The sequence below is a fragment of the Natator depressus genome, chromosome 8 (assembly GCF_965152275.1).
Source record: "Natator depressus isolate rNatDep1 chromosome 8, rNatDep2.hap1, whole genome shotgun sequence".
Taxonomy (NCBI): domain Eukaryota; kingdom Metazoa; phylum Chordata; order Testudines; family Cheloniidae; genus Natator; species Natator depressus.
In genome coordinates, this window is record NC_134241.1 from 27,591,082 (window position 1) to 27,613,143 (window position 22,062).

Below are 22,062 nucleotides of genomic sequence, written 5' to 3' on the forward strand. Positions count from 1 at the left end.
GTCCTGTAGTAGGTGACTTCTGGGAACTCTTCTGGCTCTATCAATCTGTTTCTTCACTTCCGCAGGTGGGTATTGTAGTTGTAAGAATGCTTGATAGAGATCTTGTAGGTGTTTGTCTCTGTCTGAGGGGTTGGAGCAAATGCGGTTGTATCGCAGAGCTTGGCTGTAGACGATGGATCGTGTGGTGTGGTCAGGGTGAAAGCTGGAGGCATGTAGGTAGGAATAGCGGTCAGTAGGTTTCCGGTGTAGGGTGGTGTTTATGTGACCATCGTTTATTAGCACTGTAGTGTCCTGGAAGTGGATCTCTTGTGTGGACTGGACCAGGCTGAGGATGATGGTGGGATGGAAATTGTTGAAATCATGGTGGAATTCCTCAAGGGCTTCTTTTCCATGGGTCCAGATGGTGAAGATGTCATCAATATAGCGCAAGTAGAGTAGGGGCATTAGGGGACGAGAGCTGAGGAAGCGTTGTTCTAAGTCAGCCATAAAAATGTTGGCATACTGTGGGGCCATGCGGGTACCCATAGCAGTGCCGCTGATCTGAAGGTATACATTGTCCCCAAATGTAAAATAGTTATGGGTGAGGACAAAGTCACAAAGTTCAGCCACCAGGTTAGCCGTGACATTATCGGGGATAGTGTTCTTGATGGCTTGTAGTCCATATTTGTGTGGAATGTTGGTGTAGAGGTCTTCTACATCCATAGTGGCCAGGATGGTGTTATCAGGAAGATCACCGATGGATTGTAGTTTCCTCAGGAAGTCAGTGGTGTCTCGAAGGTAGCTGGGAGTGCTGGTAGCGTAGGGCCTGAGACATGAAAGTTGCGATATTACAACAAAAAAACTTCAAATCCAGATTCCAGCGAGAAACTGTTGAATTGGAATTCATTTGCAAATTGGATACAATTAACTTAGGTTTGAATAGAGACTGGGAGTGGCTAAGTCATTATGCAAGGTAACCTATTTCCCCTTGTTTTTTCCTCCCCCCCCAGACGTTCTTGTTAAACCCTGGATTTGTGCTGGAAATGGCCCACCTTGATTATCATACACATTGTAAGCAGAGTGGTCACTTTAGATAAGCTATTACCAGCAGGAGAGTGGGTTTGGGGGCGTGGGGTGAGAAAACCTGGATTTGTGCTGGAAATGGCCCAACTTGATTATCATACACATTGTAAGGAGAGTGATCACTTTAGATAAGCTATTACCAGCAGGAGAGTGGGGTGGGGGGAGGTATTTTTTCATGCTTTGTGTGTATAAAAAGATCTTCTACACTTTCCACAGTATGCATCTGATTAAGTGAGCTGTAGCTCACGAAAGCTTATGCTCAAATAAATTGGTTAGTCTCTAAGGTGCCACAAGTACTCCATTTCTTTTTGCTAGATGAAATACAGTATGGGTTTTAGCTCAAACTCTTTTTTGTTTGTTTCCAGCACTTCAGAAGTAGCTCCCATTGGCTACTGCTAAATGGTCCTCAAATCAGATTTGAGCTCTGATGTATTTCATAATGATCATTCTTTAATCAAACCAACTGTATCAGGATAGAAAGAATTCCCATTCCCTCTAAATGTTCTGCAGGTCATGTGACTTAAAAGTCTGCATTGTCATACATCTCAGATCAGATTATTTTAAAGTGTAAATGCCCAGAGATAACAGCAGCAAAACAAAGACAATGTCCACATCATCACCAATCACATGCTATGCACTTAAAATAAATAAATAACCGCTGAATGACATGCACCAGAAAAACAAAGGAGCTGTCTACATTATCTCTAATAGCATACCATGTGCTTTAAAGACCATCCACAAAAATATCACACTAGAATTAGAAAGGAACAATCCTCATTATCCCCATTATCTCATTCTTATAGAATTAAAGAAATAGTGGTTTGCACAGTAATTTACAATTTTTAGTAGCATTATAAACACACACACACACACACAAAAGCTTTGTTGCACTGTGAGATTCAGGATACCAAGGATAATTTTTTTAAAAGTATTTAAGGGCTTGTCTACACCACGCAGCTTTTACTGACAAGTCAGCATTGACACAGCCTTGTTGCTGAAAGTCAGCATGTGTAAGTGCTCTTTGTCTGTACTTTGTTGGCTTTTTTGCCGACAAAATATTTCCAGCCCCGCAAGCAGCATTAGCTTTGTTGGCAGGAGAGCGCTCCTGCCGACAAAGCTGCATTCACACTGTCACTTGCATCAGCAAAACTTTTCTCTTTCGTGGGGGGGGGCTTTTTTAAGTACCTGTGAAAGACAAAAGTTTTGTCGACAACTTCATAGTGTAGACATACCTTAAGTGACTTAAGAGTCTATATTCCATTTTCAAAAGTGAGTTAGAGCCATATTTTTAAAGTTATTTAGGCATTGCTCTGATCAGACTAAATTACATGGCAAAGTCCCATTTTCGTAAGTGACTTAGGAATTTAGGAGCCTAAGGGTATGTCTACACTACGAAATTAGGTCGAATTTATAGAAGTCGGTTTTTTAGAAATCGTTTTTATATATTCGAGTGTGTGTGTCCCCACAGAAAATGCTCTAAGTGCATTAAGTGCATTAACTCGGCGGAGTGCTTCCACAGTACCGAGGCAAGCGTCGACTTCCAGAGCTTTGCACTGTGGGTGGCTATCCCACAGTTCCCGCAGTCTCCGCTGCCCATTGGAATTCTGGGTTGAGATCCCATTGCCTGATGGGGCTAAAACATTGTCGCGGGTGGTTCTGGGTACATATCGTCAGGCCCCCGTTCCCTCCCTCCCTCCGTGAAAGCAGCAGCAGACAATCGTTTCGCGCCTTTTTTTCTTGAGTTACCTGTGCAGACGCCATACCACGGCAAGCATGGAGCCCGCTCAGGTAACCATCACCGTATGTCTCCTGGGTGCTGGCAGACGTGGTACTGCATTGCTACACAGCAGCAGCAACCCCTTGCCTTCTGGCAGCAGACAGTGCAGTAGGACTGGTAGCCGTCATCATCATGTTCAAGGTGCTCCTGGCCACGTCGGCCAGGAGCGCCTGGGCAGACATGGGTGCAGGGACTACATTAGAAGTGACTTGACCAGGTCATTCTCTTTAGTCCTGCAGTCAGTCCTATGAACCATCTTATGGTGAGCAGGCAGGCGATACGGATTGCTAGCAGTCCTACTGTACCATCTTCTGCCAGGCAGACAAGAGATGTGGATGGCTTGCAGTCCTTCTGCACCATCTGCTGCCAGCCAAAGATGTAAAAGATAGATGGAGTGGATCAAAACAAGAAATAGACCAGATTTGTTTTGTACTCATTTGCTTCCCCTCCTCCCCCTGTCTAGGGGACTCATTCGTCTAGGTCACACTGCAGTCACTCACAGAGAAGGTGCAGTGAGGTAAATCTAGCCATGTATCAATCAGAGGCCAGACCAACCTGCTTGTTCCAATAAGAACAATTACTTAGGTGCACCATTTCTTATTGGAACCCTCCGTGAAGTCCTGCCTGAAATACTCATTGATGTAAAGCCACCCCCTTTGTTGATTTTAATTCCCTGTAAGCCAACCCTGTAAGCCATGTCGTCAGTCGACCCTCCCTCTGTCAGAGCAACGGCAGACAATCATTCCGCGCCTTTTTCTGTGCGGACGCCATACCAAGGCAAGCATGGAGGCCGCTCAGCTCACTTTGGCAATTAGGAGCACAGTAAACACCACACGCATTATCCAGCAGTACATGCAGCACCAGAACCTGGCAGAGCGATACCGGGCGAGGAGGCGACGTCAGCGCAGTCACGTGAGTGATCAGGACATGGACACAGATTTCTCTCAAAGCATGGGCCCTGCCAATACATGCATCATGGTGCTAATGGGGCAGGTTCATGCTGTGGAACGCCGATTCTGGGCTCGGGAAACAATCACAGACTGGTGGGACAGCATAGTGTTGCAGGTCTGGGATGATTCCCAGTGGCTGCGAAACTTTCGCATGCATAAGGGCACTTTCATGGAACTTTGTGACTTGCTTTCCCCTGCCCTGAAGCTCATGAATACCAAGATGAGAGCAGCCCTCACAGTTGAGAAGCGAGTGGCGTTAGCCCTGTGGAAGCTTGCAACGCCAGACAGCTACCAGTCAGTTGGGAATCAATTTGGAGTGGGCAAATCTACTGTGGGGGCTGCTGTGATGCAAGTAGCCCACACAATCAAAGATCTGCTGATATCAAGGGTAGCGACCCTGGGAAATGTGCAGGTCATAGTGGATGGCTTTGCTGCAATGGGATTCCCTAACTGTGGTGGGGCCATAGACGGAACCCATATCCCTATCTTGGCACCGGAGCACCAAGCCGGCGAGTACATAAACCGCAAGGGGTACTTTTCAATAGTGCTGCAAGCTCTGGTGGATCACAAGGGACGTTTCACCAACATCAACATGGGATGGCTGGGAAAGGTACATGACGCTCGCATCTTCAGGAACTCTGGTCTGTTTCAAAAGCTGCAGGAAGGGACTTTATTCCCAGACCAGAAGATAACTGTTGGGGATGTTGAAATGCCTATAGTTATCCTTGGGGACCCAGCCTACCCCTTAATGCCATGGCTCATGAAGCCGTACACAGGCAGCCTGGATAGTAGTCAGGAGCTCTTCAACTACAGGCTGAGCAAGTGCAGAATGGTGGTAGAATGTGCATTTGGATGTTTAAAGGCGCGCTGGCGCAGTTTACTGACTCGCTTAGACCTCAGCGAAACCAATATTCCCACTGTTATTACTGCTTGCTGTGCGCTCCACAATATCTGTGAGAGTAAGGGGGAGACATTTATGGTGGGGTGGGAGGTTGAGGCAAATCGCCTGGCTGCTGGTTACGTGCAGCCAGACACCAGGGCGGTTAGAAGAGCACAGGAGAGCGCGGTACGCATCAGAGAAGCTTTGAAAACCAGTTTCATGACTGGCCAGGCTACGGTGTGAAAGTTCTGTTTGTTTCTCCTTGATGAAACCCCCCGCCCCTTGGTTCACTCTACTTCCTTGTAAGCTAACCACCCTCCCCTCCTCCCTTTGATCACTGCTTGCAGAGGCAATAAAGTAATTGTTGCTTCACATTCATGCATTCTTTATTCATTCATCACACAAATAAGGGGATGACTACCAAGGTAGCCCAGGAGGGATGGTGGAGGAGGGAAGGAAAATGCCACACAGCACTTTAGAAGTTTACAACTTTAAAATTTATTTAATGCCAGCCTTCTGTTTTTTGGGCAATCCTCTGTGGTGGAGTGGCTGGTTGGCCGGAGGCCCCCTCACTGCGTTCTTGGGCGTCTGGGTGTGGAGGCTATGGAACTTGCGGAGGAGAGCGGTTGGTTACACAGGGGCTGTAGTGGCAGTCTGTGCTCCAGCTGCCTTTGCTGCAGCTCAACCATACACTGGAGCATACTGGTTTGATCCTCCAGCAGTCTCAGCATTGAATCCTGCCTCCTCTCATGACGCTGCCGCCACATTTGAGCTTCAGCCCTGTCATCAGCCCGCCACTTACTCTCTTCAGCCCGCCACTTACTCTCTTCAGCCCGCCACCTCTCCTCCCGGTCATTTTGTGCTTTCCTGCACTCTGACATTATTTGCCTCCACGCATTCGTCTGTGCTCTGTCAGTGTGGAAGGACAGCATGAGCTCAGAGAACATTTCATCACGAGTGCGTTTTTTTTTCTTTCTAATCTTCACTAGCCTCTGGGAAGGAGAAGATCCTGTGATCTTTGAAACACATGCAGCTGGTGAAGAAAAAAAAGGGACAGCGGTATTTAAAAAGACACATTTTATAAAACACTGGCTACACTCTTTCAGGGTAAACCTTGCTGTTAACATTACATACATAGCACATGTGCTTTCATTACAAGGTCGCATTTTGTCTCCCTGCACCGCGTGGCTACCCCCTCAACCCTTCCCCCTCCCCGTGCCTAACAGCGGGGAACATTTCTGTTCAGCCACAGGCAAACAGCTCAGCAGGAACGGGCTCCTCTGAATCTCCCCTGAACAAAAGCACCCTATTTCAACCAGGTGACCATGAATGATATCTCAGTCTCCTGAGGATAACACAGAGAGATAAAGAATGGATGTTGTTTGAATGCCAACAAACATACACTGCAATGCTTTGTTGTACAATGATTCCCGAGTACGTGTTACTGGCCTGGAGTGGTAAAGTGTCCTACCATGGAGGACGCAATAAGGCTGTCCTCCCCAGAAACCTTTTGCAAAGGCTTTGGGAGTACATCCAGGAGAGCCGCGAATGCCAGGGCAAATTAATCCTTTCACATGCTTGCTTTTAAACCATGTATAGTATTTTAAAAGGTACACTCACCGGAGGTCCCTTCTCCGCCTGCCGGGTCCAGGAGGCAGCCTTGGGTGGGTTCGGGGGGTACTGGCTCCAGGTCCAGGGTGAGAAACTGTTCCTGGCTGTCGGGAAAACTGGTTTCTCCGCTTGCTTGCTGTGAGCTATCTACAACCTCCTCATCATCATCATCTTCTTCGTCCCCAAAACCTGCTTCCATGTTGCCTCCATCTCCATTGAAGGAGTCAAACAACACGGCTGGGGTAGTGGTGGCTGAACCCCCTAAAATGGCATGCAGCTCATCATAGAAGCGGCATGTTTGGAGCTCTGACCTGGAGCGGCCGTTCGCCTCTTTGGTTTTCTGGTAGGCTTGCCTCAGCTCCTTAAGTTTCACACGGCACTGCTTCGGGTCCCTGTTATGGCCTCTGTCCTTTATGCCCTGGGAGATTTTGACAAAGGTTTTGGCGTTTCGAAAACTGGAACGGAGTTCTGATAGCACGGATTCCACTCCCCATACAGCGATCAGATCCCGTACCTCCCGTTCAGTCCATGCTGGAGCTCTTTTGCGATTCTGGGACTCCATCATGGTCATCTCTGCTGATGAGCTCTGCATGGTCACCTGCAGCTTGCCACGCTGGCCAAACAGGAAAAGAGATTCAAAAGTTCGCGGTTCTTTTCCTGTCTACCTGGCCAGTGCATCTGAGTTGAGAGTGCTGTCCAGAGTGGTCACAGTGGAGCACTCTGGGATAGCTCCCGGAGGCCAATACCATCGAATTGTGTCCATAGTACCCCAAATTTGACCCGGCAAGGCTGATTTAAGCGCTAATCCACTTGTCAGGGGTGGAGTAAGGAAATCGATTTTAAGAGCCCTTTAAGTCGAAAAAAAGGGCTTCATTGTGTGGACGGGTGCAGGTTTACATCGATTTAACGCTGCTAAATTTGACCTAAAGGCCTAATGTAGACCAGGGCTTAGTCTTATTGAAAGTCAATGGGGATTAGGCTTTTGAGTGCCTCAGTTACTTTTGAAAATATGACTAAACTGTCACTCAGAGCCAGATTTTTAAAGGTATTCAGGTATCTGCTGATAGATGGCTTGTGGGATTTTCAGAAGTGTCTAGCTGTATCTTTAGGTGCCAAAATACTTTTTAAAAACTGGCCCTTAAACAATTAGGAGCCCAAGTCTCAATGACTTTCAAGAACCTAAGACTTAGTAACCTTAGTTACTTTTGAAAATGGGATTTAGGCTCCTAAGTCACTTAGCTATATTTCTGAAAATTTTACTTAGAGGGGACATCATAAGAGTTTTCAAGTACATAAAAGGTTGTTACAAGGAGGAGGGAGAAAAATTGTTCTTGTTAACCTCTGAGGATAGGACAAGAAGCAATGGGCTTAAACTGCAGCAAGTGAGGTTTAGGTTGGACATTAGGAAAAGGTTCCTAACTGTCAGCGTGGTTAAGCAGTAGAATAAATTACCTAGGGAGTTTATGGATTCTCCGTCATTGGAGATTTTTAAGAGCAGGTTAGACAAAAACCTGTCAGGGATGGGCTAGATAATACTTAGTCCTGCCACGACTGCAGGGGACTGGACTAGATGACCTCTGGAGGTGCCTTCCAGTCCTATGATTCTATGACTTCCAGGTTCCCTGCCATGGAGCATTCAGTCTTCCAGGCTCCATGCAATGAAGACAGGAGTCTGGAAATCCTGGGATGGGCTTCCAGGGTCTGCAGCTCTGGGGCAGCCACTGGGCCGCAGGTCAGGGACCACAGGGCTTCCAGACTCCCAGGCTAGGCTCCCAGGCTGCCTGACCACCTCAGCCTGTTAAGCCAGTTCAGAGGGTGTTAAGGTACAGGGCTTTTTTATCCCTGGGGGAGCAGCTCCTTTGCTACCTTGAGTGCCGGGACTACAATACTTCTAAATGTCATGTTGGTCATGCAAGGAAAAAGGAAGGGTTGTTTCTCACACACGCACACATCCTGGCACACCTAGCAAAACCTGGCCTTGTAGTAACACAATTGTTCCATGTAGTGTTTAGCACCATCACTATGTAATGCAGCTAATGGCACACATAGCTTATTTGAAGCTTTGGTTTCATACCCTAAATCCACCAATCCATACTTTTGTCTTGCTAATTGATTTCTTACAGCTCTTGTGGTGCACTGGTAACTAAACACACCAAGTGTTTTCCATGGTACTGTCATCAATTAAGAGCACAAAAGGAGCAACACAGTTTGATAACTCACATGATTCCATAGCCCAACCTGTAGAGCATCATTTTAATCAGCCCATCTATGCCGACAACTTCATGGAATTTATATACCAAAACAATATTCTGAATCACTTCAGCAATTGACTGAACCATTTCTTATATCCTCTGAGTAAAGTCCATCTATCCATGTCTGAATACTGGTGACATCATAGATTTTTGGAAGCCTTCTCAATCCATCATGTCCTCAAAATGCAGCATGCAAAATGGAAGCCTTTCCCTCCGTTACTTTAAAGTGACAGGCAAAAATAATAAATAAAATAATAATAATAATAAGAGGAAGAAGAACCATTTTTGGCTTCTTTATGATGAGTAAGGAAGGCCTGACTTTCTATGTCAGAACTTTTTTTTTTCCCACCCAGCTTGATTTTTACATTAGAAACATATTGTTTTACCTACTCTGGAAGATTCACTGCTAACTGGAGAGCTAATGAAATCAAACATCACAGGAGACAAGAGAGTGAAAGTTGAACAACTGAAAGAGAGAGGAATCTTTAGTCGGGCTGTTTGAAATGTGTTGTTTTTTGTAGAACATATATAACTTCAATGATTAATGAACGGTATGGTGAAAGGATGTTATTAAAGGTGCAGTTAAACAACAAACATCTCTGAGAACCCCAAGAGATACTTCAGCAAAATTAGGGAAAACCAGGCATTACCTTCTAAGGTTAAAATAAGCAAAAGTATCCTAACAACTCATTGTGGAAGAAAATAAATTACTCTTGCATGCCTTCTTTATACAATATAAAATAGTAAAAAGGTGTGTGTGGGGGGGGCATTTTAAAATATCTTTTGCATCTTTAAGTGTGTTTTCCTAACTTCATTCCTAACAAAAGTTAATTAGTTTCCCTGAAGATTTTTATTTGTTTCCTCTTTAATGTTTGTAAATCTATTGTAATGGTATTTGAACTAACTCAGGAAAGGGAGACCACTGGTAACCTGTATCTTTGGCCAGAACAAGGTTTTTTTGTTGGCTTGGTTTTTAAAGACTGGTGGTAGCTGTGCTTTGACACTTCTGCTGAGAGAATATCAGGATTTGAGATTTAAAAAAATGACAAAACTGTGTATAACCCCTCCCCATATACTTATTAAAGAAAGGATATTCAAATTACAAGTTACTCTCATGCACATCTGCCTCTGATAATGATGCAAGAGTGCCCCCAGTTAGAATGGCTTCCAGTGTTTACATTTGTGATTTTTATTTTCCATCCTACTTTTTCTTATTTGTCTTTTTTGATTTCCCATCCAGCCTTCCTTTTTTTCTTTGTTTTCATTAACAAACAAGATAAGATAGTAAAGTCACCTTCAGTGTGAGTTTTCCAGGATTATTTAGATATAATGAATAAAATTGTAAATTCTATTGAGGCTTTTTAGAACTAATGAAAATTATCAATGTGTTACACAGCTGCATTTGTTTTGTTTGTCTGAGCCCAGAACAGAATAAATGTTATAAATAGAACCTAAATGTGACCACAGAACGTGCATACTAATCAGTTTATTTTAAGATATTGTTTCTCAATACTTTTAAGATTTACCCATGCTAAGAAAATAAATTACATGTCATTGGAACAATTTCTTCCCAAAGTTACTAATGGTAATCCATTTCCCACATGAAACATGTAACAACAACAAGTTCACCCTCTCAATCAATGGTGAGATACAAGAAGGCTCTGCTCCACTTGTGAGGGAAAAAAATATTTAGATGTTCTAGGAAATAGAACTCTGAATCTGTGCTGATAGAACTATTCAGTCAGCCTGGTAACTCTTTTTAGATAAGCCAATTAGAATAAAATACACGCAGATTCCCTTCCCCTATTTATGATCATTCCACTCACTATAGAAAGGTGAATGAGAGGGAGAAAAGTTGAGGGAGAAAAGGTTGAGGGAGAAAAGTATTGGTAAGGAGGTCAGAGATGTTCCATGTCCCTTCTGAAAATATTCTTCCTCCACCAATGATTTTCTTCAACTAGAAAATCCAACTTTGAAATAGTTCAGACATCTGGACATTATATATACACATTATATATATATACACATATACACACCACTCCCCCAAAATACACTCCAGGGTAAATCACACCTGTGTGCAGGAGAATGATTATTTCATTTGCCTAAGAGCAGAAATCTCAAAGGTGACTTTAAATGTGAGTGGGAGTATTGATCCTATCCTTTCTTGTCAAGGTGAACTGTGAAGGACCCTTGAATGACCAGCATTTCCTCCTGCCAAGCATGTCATCCAGGAAAAGAGACAATGTTACCCACTAGATCAGGACCATCAGCTCTCCAGCAGCAGGAGGCATCCACATGAAGTATCCCTACCTCCCTCTAGGGCAGCACAAGTCCAGCAGGAGTTATAGGACCACTGCTTGTGCCCTGTGGCTGCTTAGTAACAGCTGCAAAAGAGATCAAGAGGAAAGTGAAATGGCTTCATGAAGCATTGAATTTTGCTTGGATATTCACATGGTTAGCAGAGGATGTTGCTTCAGAGAATAGCTAGTCCCCTATTCTGCCTATTCCTAGCCCAACCCAACACACCATGCTATTCAGAAATCCCTTCCATCTCCCACTGTGAGCGGTGGGTGTATTGTCCTTCTCTTGATTATTCTGGCAAATTGTTTTAATATTTCATCTCCTTTTTCTGTTAATTAAGTGTTGACAGAATGGCCGATTAGCTCCTTCCCTAAATTCAGCACTGAAGAACTTGTTTTTGGCTATGAAATTGCTTGTGTTATGCTGAAATAAAATAGAAAACAGTAGCTGTCAGAGCTTGAGTATTGGTCAGTCATTTATTTAAGTCCTTTCCCCTTTTTTCACTCTTTTCTTTGGAGGGCACAAGATGTGTTTATAGAATCAGAAGCCTATATAAGTTTTTTTTGTTTTTAAATGGTAACATGCATTCTATTGTTAAAAACATCCTGATCTCAAGAACATAGGCCTCAGTTAGCCAGGGTGAAGGGATGTACTGATGCCAATCTATGTTTTGATTTCAACTTGGCTTGTTCCCTGTAACTCTGTGCTGGCAATTTTAACAGAAGGTGCCTTGAACAAATTACAGCTTGTTCAAAATGTAGCTGCCAGAATAATAATTTGAAGAAAATATTCACATCACATTTTTTCCTGAGTTTTTCAGTCTGTTGATGCTGTCCTTCCATGTGTTCCTTGATTAAGTAGTGAAACCTATGAACAAGGCCAGTTTTGAGATTCTTTGCAAATGGGACTCCAGAATCCAGGATTATTTAGGGTTATCTTTTGAATGTTCACCATTGATCTTGCATATTCAGTTGGATCACTGGCTTACCGGATTCTGTTCTTTGGCATACCCACTCTTCTGACAAATTTACATGGTCTCAACTTCTGCATTTGATATATAATGCTTCATTATGGATTTCTGATACAGAAGAGATTTTCCAGTCTTTCTGTACTAAAAAGATGATTATAATTGTTTGGCTAACTTTACAGGTGAAGGCTTTGAATCTTCTAGATTCAAAGCCTGAGTATTTGGGCTGATTAAGAGGTGGGCAAAACCTACATCCCTAAACTGGAGTTGGGTCTATATACTCCTTCAATGTCCCCTTATGCATAAAGATTCCTGGCCACTGGATCTACATGAGCACAAACCAGTGGCCCTACCCATCCTTCCAGAATCTTTGAACCCTGTGCAGATCCATACTTATGCAGAGGGTCAACTCAAGGCCTGATCTGAGTATTTACATGGGCTTTAAATGATGCCTAGTTGTGTCAGTGAATTTCACCTGACGAATAAATAATGTTGGTCTGAAATAGTAAGGTCTCAACACCTCATCCCTCATAGGTACAAACTGAAATACACCATATATCAGAATTTCCCCCTAAATCTCATAATTTAATTGGTACCTTTATAATCACCTAACTATAGCCCAGAAATTCAAGACATTGTAGCTATGCCACCGTTTCATGGCAGATGGGATGCATCCAAGAGATGTGGAATGTTGCTTGCATTTTCCATGTGTCCATTCTGTTGTGTTCTTTCACCGAATGGATTTCTGAAACAGTTTTAAAAAAAAAAAGTTGAATACTCATATTAGTAACTTGTTCTGATTGTACTTGGATTACTTCCTAAATGGAAAATGTTATCCATATTATAACTATCACAGATGAAAAATTACACAAATTAATAGATTACATTCATCCATTTATTTATAGATTCAATGTTCCTGAGGGAATGTCACCTGTCCACATGTTATTCCTTTTATTTGTCTCTCAGTTGTGTATTTTTTTTTAAAAAAGGGAGTTTTATTGCATTAAAAAGAAAATATCCAAGTGCAAATAGAAGTATAGTAACTAAGGCCCTGATTCAGCAAAGCTCTTATGCACTCATTTAAGTCCCGTTGGAGTCACTGGGACTCAAGAACATGCTTAGAAAGCATATGCTTAAATGACTTGCCAAAGAGGGATGGACATAAATATATGCTGAAAAGCCTTGCTGAATCCGGATTTTAGCACTTTGAAGTGCTCGGGTCTTTTTTAGAATAAATACACAAATTCCACAATGTGGGGGGGATGGGTAAATTGCACTCATAAAATATTTTTCTGATATCCTTACTTGAGAGGCTAGAGTATGAAAAATTGTGGTTTCAGGCTGACTTCTGACTTTGGTTCAACTACATTGCATATTTAAGCACAAATATAGAGGGAATATATATAGATGCCTAAAACTTCAGGATAGATTCTGCCACCTTTACTCACACTGAATGGTACATTGCCATTATGAATAGTCCAACTGATTTCAGTGGATTACTCACAGAATAAGGTACTACTCAGTGTGACTAAGAGTGGTAGATTTGGGCCCATTCATTCTGAAAGATATCAAAGATCTGGTAGTGATGTACATTATTGTTTATTGTTATCAGACACAAAGATTATTCTGTCTGCATATTTGAAGGCAGGATATACAGCTTTATAGCTGGTAAGACCAGTCTCAAGGTATCTGATTTTAGTTCTGCTTTTTCTTGAAAAGTTGCCCTTTTAGAATTAATTATTGTGAGGGGCATTTCCATTCAGGCTACTTAGGAAATATGAATGGGTGTTGAACCTTAAATTCTTCTGAAATGTCAATGCACAGTTTTCAGAAGTGTTCTGAAATTGCGTCCCATTGAATTACATGTTAGTCTCATTCTTTGTGTGACTAATAAATGTACTTCTAGTCAGAATTAAAATGTGGGAAAAAACATGGGAAAGGATAGAACTTTTAAAATTGACAGCCTTTTGCTGACTACCTAGCTAAGGCCCAGATCCCTCCAAGGTATTTGCAAGCATGGATACTTTACTCCTGTGTGGATGAGACTTCATGCTGGAATAAGGGTCAGCTCTTGCATTTTAATTATAATTTCCAGACACGTAAACTAAATCAAGTCAAGACCAATAATAAAAGAAAAACGTGACCTCAAGGACTACAGTTCATGGCATCAGGAACAAGAGCTGTATATGCAAGTCAGTTACACAAATTATTTCAGTTATACAAATATATGAAGACCATAAAATTAAATTAAGAAAAGAAAGACAAAAGGTCAAATTAAACTCTCAGAGGAAGAAGCTTTTAGTTGTATCAAAATCACCTACTTTCTCTGTAGTCTGATCAATGAGCTCCCATGGAGGCGTTAATTGTGAAAATCATTTTTTAACCTTACTCTAATCTGTTGTCACTTTTTTGCCTGAAAAAGGATTTGACATTTAGCAAGAAAATATATAGTATTTAAGAAATCATGTCTCAGTAATTTAAGCTGTAATGTCCTGGCTTTGGGTCACCTGGCTATGTCAGAAAACATTAACAGGGAATCTCCTTGGAGAAAAAATGTTTTTCTTCTTAATACACAGTAGGATTCCTCTCTGTTCATTGGAGACCTGATCCAGATGCCCTTAAAGTCAATAAAAATCTGTCTATTGGCATGGATCAGACCTTAGTTGAAGAGCACTTACAAGCATCCAATATTTTCCCCTCCCCATTGCTCCATTTTGTTTCATTATGGCTTGGGTTGTTGGTGTTTTTTTATTTTAACAAGTCTCAAAATTAACCTTTAAAATTTCTTTCATTGATTTTGATAAATGAATAAAATGGACAGTACTCTTCAATCCCTCCATTAGTTCTAAGATAAGGTATGAAGGGTGGTGTTGTTTGCATTGGGGAACCACAATCATGGAAAGGATCCTATTGTGTTAGGCACTATAAAAACACAGAACAAAAGGATGCCAAAGAACACTTTGAAGCCCTACATTTATTTCCAACTGCCTCTGTTTTTCTTACTTAGACACACTGGGTCAGATCCTTGGGTCTATCCTTTGTGTATACAGCATTGTCACTTTTAAGCCCTCAATCCTGAGACTCTGGGTGTTGCTCAAAATTGTACAAACTGCTCACAGCCCTAAATAAGTTGCTCTACGAGCCAGGAATTGCTGAGGTGTTGGGATGCCTCCTTCACTCAGCCACATCCCCCTGTATTAGAGGCCAGGAGATCAGATGACATAAGAGTGGCTACAATGGTGCTATACCACCTGAGGACTCCCTAGTGTGATGGGAATCTTTGAGCAACTGGTTGAACCAGCTTTCAGATTACTTAGTGCCACTGGAGTAGGAAGAAGCAGATGGAGTAGGGCCAAGGATCTTTCCCACTGTGCAATATTCGTATCTCATGAAGAATTAATGCACAGTTTTATTGAATATTTTCAGCTCGCTATTGAATTTATACTTTTTTAAATTTTGGGATAAGCAGTGTCAATTTCTTGTCCTTTTTTCCTTCTAAAGTGCCAGTAATACCACCTTCTACAAAGCTTATTGAATCCAATCCCATTGACAAGCTTGATCTCTGTGAAGGGAAAGATGAAGCCTCAGAGGATAAACCTGCATCTGAGGTTTGCTCACTAACTCTGCTCATTGTAGATCTAATTGCTTTTGCTGATGAAACTTCTCAGCTGATTTCCATTCCTTCAGAACCTGTACTCGAGTTCAAAAAAAAATAAAAAATTACATTCTCACCTGAGTAGTCAAGTCACAAAAAAACATAGCAATTTCCACTATAGTAATTGTACTTCAATTACCATTTAGCGAATTCAGAAGTGGAAGGAAACTTGCATTTAATTCAGTATGTAAATGCCATGAATATTCACAATAACCCTAGTCGCTACCAATCTCAAGAGTGAAAAACAAAAATACTGTTCTAGGAAGGAGGGTTATGTCCATTTTAAAAAGAGAGTAAGCCTAGAAAAAAATAATCCTGTTAGTTCCCACTAACCTTATTAATAAATCAAAAATATAATAGCCCAAAAAAGGATCAGATTCTAAAAATCAAAGGCCATCTTCTCCACCATCTGATTTCCCTTCCCCTGAATTTCAACAACAATACTAACAGATCTCATTTTGTACTGAGATGTATCTCCTCAATAAGGTGGCATTAATATATGCTAGATATCAGCCTTATTTATTTTTTTTAATTTAGTGATCTCCAGGAATAAACTGTGAGAAACTCCACCCAACTGGCAATGATCTATCAAAGAAGGGGGTGGGTTTTCAAGCTGCAAAGGTGAGTGGCTTGCCCAGTCTTAAAGGCAGGGGAAAAGGTCAAAATAAAGCACAGTACATATAACAAATTTTAAAAAGTAAATCCAGCCCTTTAAATCCCTGGCAGAAAGGTGATGTCACGGGAACTCAGGCCCTCAGGAGCACAGAAGAGGCAGTATTCTTTGCTGTTTGTGAATAGTAAAAATCAAATGTCACAATTCTTCTGCAGTTATACTAAAGAAGATTTGAAATTGTTGGAATAGGCGTTAGACTGAAGAGTAAGAAACTCCTATTAGAAGCTTTTAATGTGGCTTTTGAATGTGTGTAGCTAACAGTAAAAATATGGTAGGGCTGGAGTGTAAGGAGCAATGTACCCTATCAGCTATTGTGTGAAACAAACCATATTACATGTATTTATACTAATTGCATAATTCACCATTCAAATTACAGTATGTAAATACACAGTAATCAGCTAAAATTTGCTTTGAAAAACTAGGTAATTCCCATAACAGAATCTACCTTAAAAGAATGTTAAGTTAAGGGAAAACTCCATGAAAGTGCAGTAAGAAAATTAACAAGTAGTAATTAAACCTTCAATAATTGTGGAGGCCAATGTTCCATTTTGCCATCTTCCTTTGTGTCCAGCTATATTTAGAGATTTTTGGGGCCTAATCCAGTGATGTGCTGAGCACAGTGAAGTCAGTGGAAGTTGAGAGTGCTCAGGCCCTCGCAGCACTAGGCTCCCATTCCCTTCATTTTAAGAATTTCTCTCATTCCTTTAAAACACATGCTCTTTTGTGTGATGGGGAGCAGAGTGTATCAGTCACTCAGAGAGAGAGAGCACGTAACCTAATACAAACATACATACAAAAGCAATACTACACTTGGAGACTTTTGCTCAGTTAATAATAGCTAGAGTCATGGGCGGTGAGTATCATAGGCTGGAGGAGGCTAAGCCTTCCCAAAACAGCCTGGCAAGGCCCTGCCCACACTCCACCCCCAGGAGGCCCCCTCCTGCAGTTCCCAGTGCTCTCCTGCCACGGGGACCCTATTGGGAGTGGCTGGTGCTCGGACCATGCCGCCCGGCGGGACCACAGTGCATGTTCTATGGACTCCTGCAGGGGAGGGGGGCAGAAGGGGAGGGAAGGGGCAGGGCCTCGGGCAGAAGGGGAAGGACAGGGGCTAGCCTCCCCCAACATCCGGGTCACGGCTGTCCATGGTTAGAATATTTGTTGTAGTTCTTCCTTCACAGCCCAAAACTGTTCTAGTTACAAATAGGTAAATAAAAATACACTTCCCCAAAGACCCTCCCTCTTTCAGTATTAAATAATCTAGCATCGTTTCTCTAAATTGCAGGTTGTTGTCTTTGACTGACATGTTTACCCAGATAGTGTAACAGTTTTTCTGAAAGAAATCTACTTAGTGTCTAGATGACATAAACATGTTTTTCATGGAAGAAAGAAGTCCCAAAGTGTTCTTTAAAATGTCTCTCTCTCTCTCATTCTATTTCAAGCTTATAACAAATGATTTACTGTCTTTTACTTTCCTTCATGTAGTTAGCAGTATTGGTTCAAGTGCAGTCTGCATATACATACGTTAATAAAAAGTGCATTTTTCGGCACTAGCATCGGTCATTATTTAGAAAGATTTTCCCCTTTTATGTTATAGAATCCCAACTGATGGTGTTAGTGTCATCTTACAATGGTGACGTTTGGCATGGCATGTATAGATGGGTGATGCTATCCAATATGCCACCATATTAGATTCCTCCAACTCTAAATCCTTCTTTTCCTTGTGTAAACATAACCCTTAAAAGTTTTAAAGTGAGGTAAATTAGTTCACTCACGTTATAACATGATAATGTTGATAAGTACATCAAACAAAAGAAGGGTTTGGGGCATAGTAGATTAGAAAGTTGGGTCAGATCTGGGCCCCTGCTCTACTGCCTTTATTCTTCTGCCTCTGCACTTCTCTGGTATGGAGGTAAACCCAAGGAGATGTAGAGTTAATATACTGAGTTGCTATAGGGAGTGTTAGGGAGGAGACAAGTGGTGAGGCATCATGGCCAGAGCAAACTGTGTCCCAGCTGTTTTCAGTAGCTGAGCAGTTCCTTAGGAGCCATTACTAACTGGTGAAATACCATTCTCCATATCAAGGAGCTGCAACCAACTGCCTGATGGCCCCTTCTCCCTCTGTTGTGCCCAGCAATGATGTGGTTCAGCAAAGGATCCAAACCTTAGTACTTTAAGGCCTTCCATTTCCTAGCTCATTTAGATATTTATTTTACTTGGCTGAAACCTAAGTTCTCTTCCTGCTCTAAGCACCGTCCTGGAGTAGCAGTTCTTTACTAAAATGATACACAATGAAATTAATATCAATGTTGACTCTTAAAATGTTGTTAGTATTAGTCTGTAACTAAGATGAAAGTGGACAAGTTGACACCTCTCTTGATGGTACAATGCTGGTTCTAATCTACAAGGTTGTACGTGACTGGTTCCAGGCTCCCCCCCATACACACACACTTTCTCTGGCCCCTTTATACGAGGTGAAAGGGCGGAGAAGTGTAACAAGGCTCTAAGAGCTGAGTATCTGATTGGGGGAGGAATCCCCCCAGTGCAAGCACTGAGAAAGACAGTCATAAGGCTGTCTTCTAATGAACCTCTTGCACGCTCTGGTGTACAGGACATGCCAGGGACTGGGTTGAAGCACACAGAACTGCAGAGATTCTAGGCAGCATCATGGGTGGCCAGAAGAGGTTGACATAACTTACACTGGCCCCAAGCATTATCTGCATTATGCCAGGGACCTTTGAGCACCCCAGGATCAGGATGGTGTAAATGTGGCTTAAAGCCATCATATGGCCTCTCCTAGGCTGTGATATCTGTGCCATGCCACTAAGAGCACTGTTTGCACTGGTCAAAAAATAAACAAAAAAAGACTGGTGCAAAATTTCAAACATTTTGAAGTTTTCCAACCATCCTTATTTCTAAGGTTCTCCAGTTATTTATTTAAAAAAAAATTAGATTAGGTCAGCCAGAACTTTGCTCCTAACATCTAGTTTCTTCCTGTGAAACAAGGCTTTTTTCAGATTTTCTGACCAGCAGCTATTAGTTTCCCCAGATCATGACAAGTAGCTAGCTTATTGGAGCTTCAACTCCACAAAGGGATATATTTGATCAAAACATCTTGTAAGCTATGAACAGTGTATCCTTTTTCATTCCATACAAATGAATTCCGATAGTTTAGAAGAGAATTTTGCATTTACCCAAATATCTAGACATTAATTAGCAAATTTCCCATTGAGCTTAATCTAATTTCCACAAGTAAAAATAATTAAAAATGCTAACAGTTTATCGTCAGTCTAAATCACACTCTGAGAATCAATTTTGACTGTACCCTTTTCTGGCATCTCTGTTTGGATGAATGCTGATTGAAACAGGAGTTGAGTTCTCTATATGCCAAACACAAACAATTCCTTCAGTATTCCCCCCAACACTATTGTTTCATTACCTGCTGTGGTTTCCCCTGTCACCTAGTGATCCATTTGCTGCTGACATGCTTTTTTAGGATGATTTGATTAAAATCAATAAGTTATTGGGAAGAGCTCAGTTAGCAGTCTCTCACCTCGAATAGTGTTGACTGTTAAGATTTCCATGTGTGTTAATCATAGTATTTTGCATGACTTTTCAGTCCAGAAGCACAGTTTAAAAATATATTTTAAAAAACAAGCCTAACCTGGGCCTTTTTTATTATTGTTTCCCCAGTTGTAGACTGTACAACACATTCCTATACTGTACAGCATTTTGGTATGGAAGTATGAATAATAAAGACTTACCTACATTTCCAGGCACTTTAAGCCATATCAGTTCACTTTTCTTTGTGCCAAATTCTCCTTGTCTAAGGCCTGCAAAGAGCTGCTGGCTGCATGTATGTGAGTGTAGTGTGGACTGTCATTGGAGATAGGGGATATCTTTCTTCCTTTTTCTGGTTTTGTTTTTGTTGTTCAAAGGGCTTTGTATTTTTAATGTGTGTCAAAGGTTCCTGGAGCCATTGGAGAGTTGCTTTTTTTGTGTTCTGTAGATATCTAAGTAAATAAAAATAAATAGACCCATTCTAGCATCTACATGTACTTGTTCAACTAGTTGAAAATCCTAATGCTACCCAATCTGTGGCAATTTCCAAATGCACTAAAGTAAAAAATATGCCATTTATTTCTTTTAGAACAACATTGAGAGCTAGTGCTTGCTAGTCAAGTCCTGAATCATCAGTCTCCCCTCACGCCCAATCCCAGCCTCACAGATCAGTGCTCCAAGGGGTACATTTGCATATGGTTCTGCTTCCCTCTCAGGGCTCTGCTGCACCATTAGTCCCACAAAGTCCTCTCCATAGGGTCTTGTGTCTCTGCTTCAGGAAGTGGATCGAAACTGGCTAGAGCAAGGAGAGAATGGATGTGCTAGTGTGTGGGGGAACGCATGTCATCCCATCTTGGGCCCCATGGAGTTTACCCAGAAAAGATAACATAGCCTGAGACTGCATTATCTCCTTTGTGAGACTCCTTCCCCAGGGGCCTTCATGGTGTGTCTCTGATTGCACAGCTCCTACACAACCATGCAGCCAGGCCCAGGAATGGATCACAGGGAGCCAGAACTGCCATGGAGGCTGGGGATCTTCATGCGGATAGTTCTGGCTTCCTGAGAATCCTTTGAGGTCCCTCAGGCTTGGGGGTGGACCCTGCAGCCTTTTCCATGGAGGGATAAATTTACACCTCCCATTTGACAGGAAAATGTGAGAGGATATGTAGAAAGAGGTCTTCTAAGGCCTGGTCTTCACTAGTTTTAAAAAAAAAGTGTGTTCTTAACTGGAATTAGTTAACTAGTGTTAACTAACTCAAGGTAAAATCCCAATGAAGATAATTCAGTTTATAATTTTCTCATGAATTATCTGATCAGATGAGAGACTGCAGGCCTATCTTGCACTGCTAACACGTGAAAATTACAAACTGCCTTATCTTCATCAGGGTTTTACCTTGAGTTAATCTATTTGAGTTAAGAACATGCATTTTTTCCTAGTGAAGACGCAGCCAAAGAACGTCATTGACAAAGACTTCCTGCAGCACATTGCCCTGTTGCAGGAGCTTACTTGGGCCCAGTTAAATAAGATAAACACCCAAAGAAGGTGCTGTCAAATCAAATGTAAGGTGATGATAAGCCAGAAGCAATTTCCATTTTCATTATAATACCATCCCTGAGGATCACATTAGAGAAGTATATAATAAAGGGGTATTACATCACAGGAGACTAACATACTTCATACCATTTGGAGAGAGTTTGTGTGTGACGTTTGTGCATATAATGTGTGAGAGGGGAAGAGCTGATTTAATGGAAACTTGAGTTCAAATTCTACATAAAGTATCAAATAAAACGATGTAATTATGTCTTCCCATTGTGGCTTCCCCAGCTCTGTGCTCTTTCATGCTGTCTGCTTTCTGAAACTCATTTCACAGTCTTTTGAGCACTGTTTTCACCCACTCTCCTTTACTGCTTTTATGGCTCTCGCTCCCCACTTCAATACTTCATCTCCCTCTCCCTATCTCTGCTGCCAAGCCCTCATCTTCCTAAGTTGTAAGCCTCATTCTCTGTTCTAAACCCTTCTCTTCTCTTCTTCTCTAGAGAGCATTCTCTTTGTCTATCTGCCTCTCTCCTGCTTGCTTTATCCCAAGATCCTACTTTATTGCTAATCATCTTTCCATGCTCCCCCTACTTCTCTCTCATGCTCTCTGCTCTGTGTCCTCTTTTCTATAACAGGCTTCCCATCTCACTTTTAGTCACATCTTGTATTTCCTCTGCAATCTCCCAACAATCACCTCTGAATTCTGAGTCAACTGGATACTTCTGTTCCTATCCTTCACCTTTGTCACATCTACCTTGCACTCCCAAGGTATCACCCTTAAACCCTTCACTGCCTCTTGATTGTGTTACCTCAGACTAAACAGTACAGTTTAGTCAGTA

The 22,062-nt window shown here is 42.0% G+C and overlaps 1 protein-coding gene across 1 annotated transcript in view; it reads left to right on the plus strand.

Annotated features, from left to right (window-relative positions):
- The window catches only part of TENM2 (teneurin transmembrane protein 2), a 1,431,609-nt gene that overhangs the window by 267,442 nt on the left and 1,142,105 nt on the right, over positions 1-22,062 (plus strand). The window lies entirely within an intron of this gene.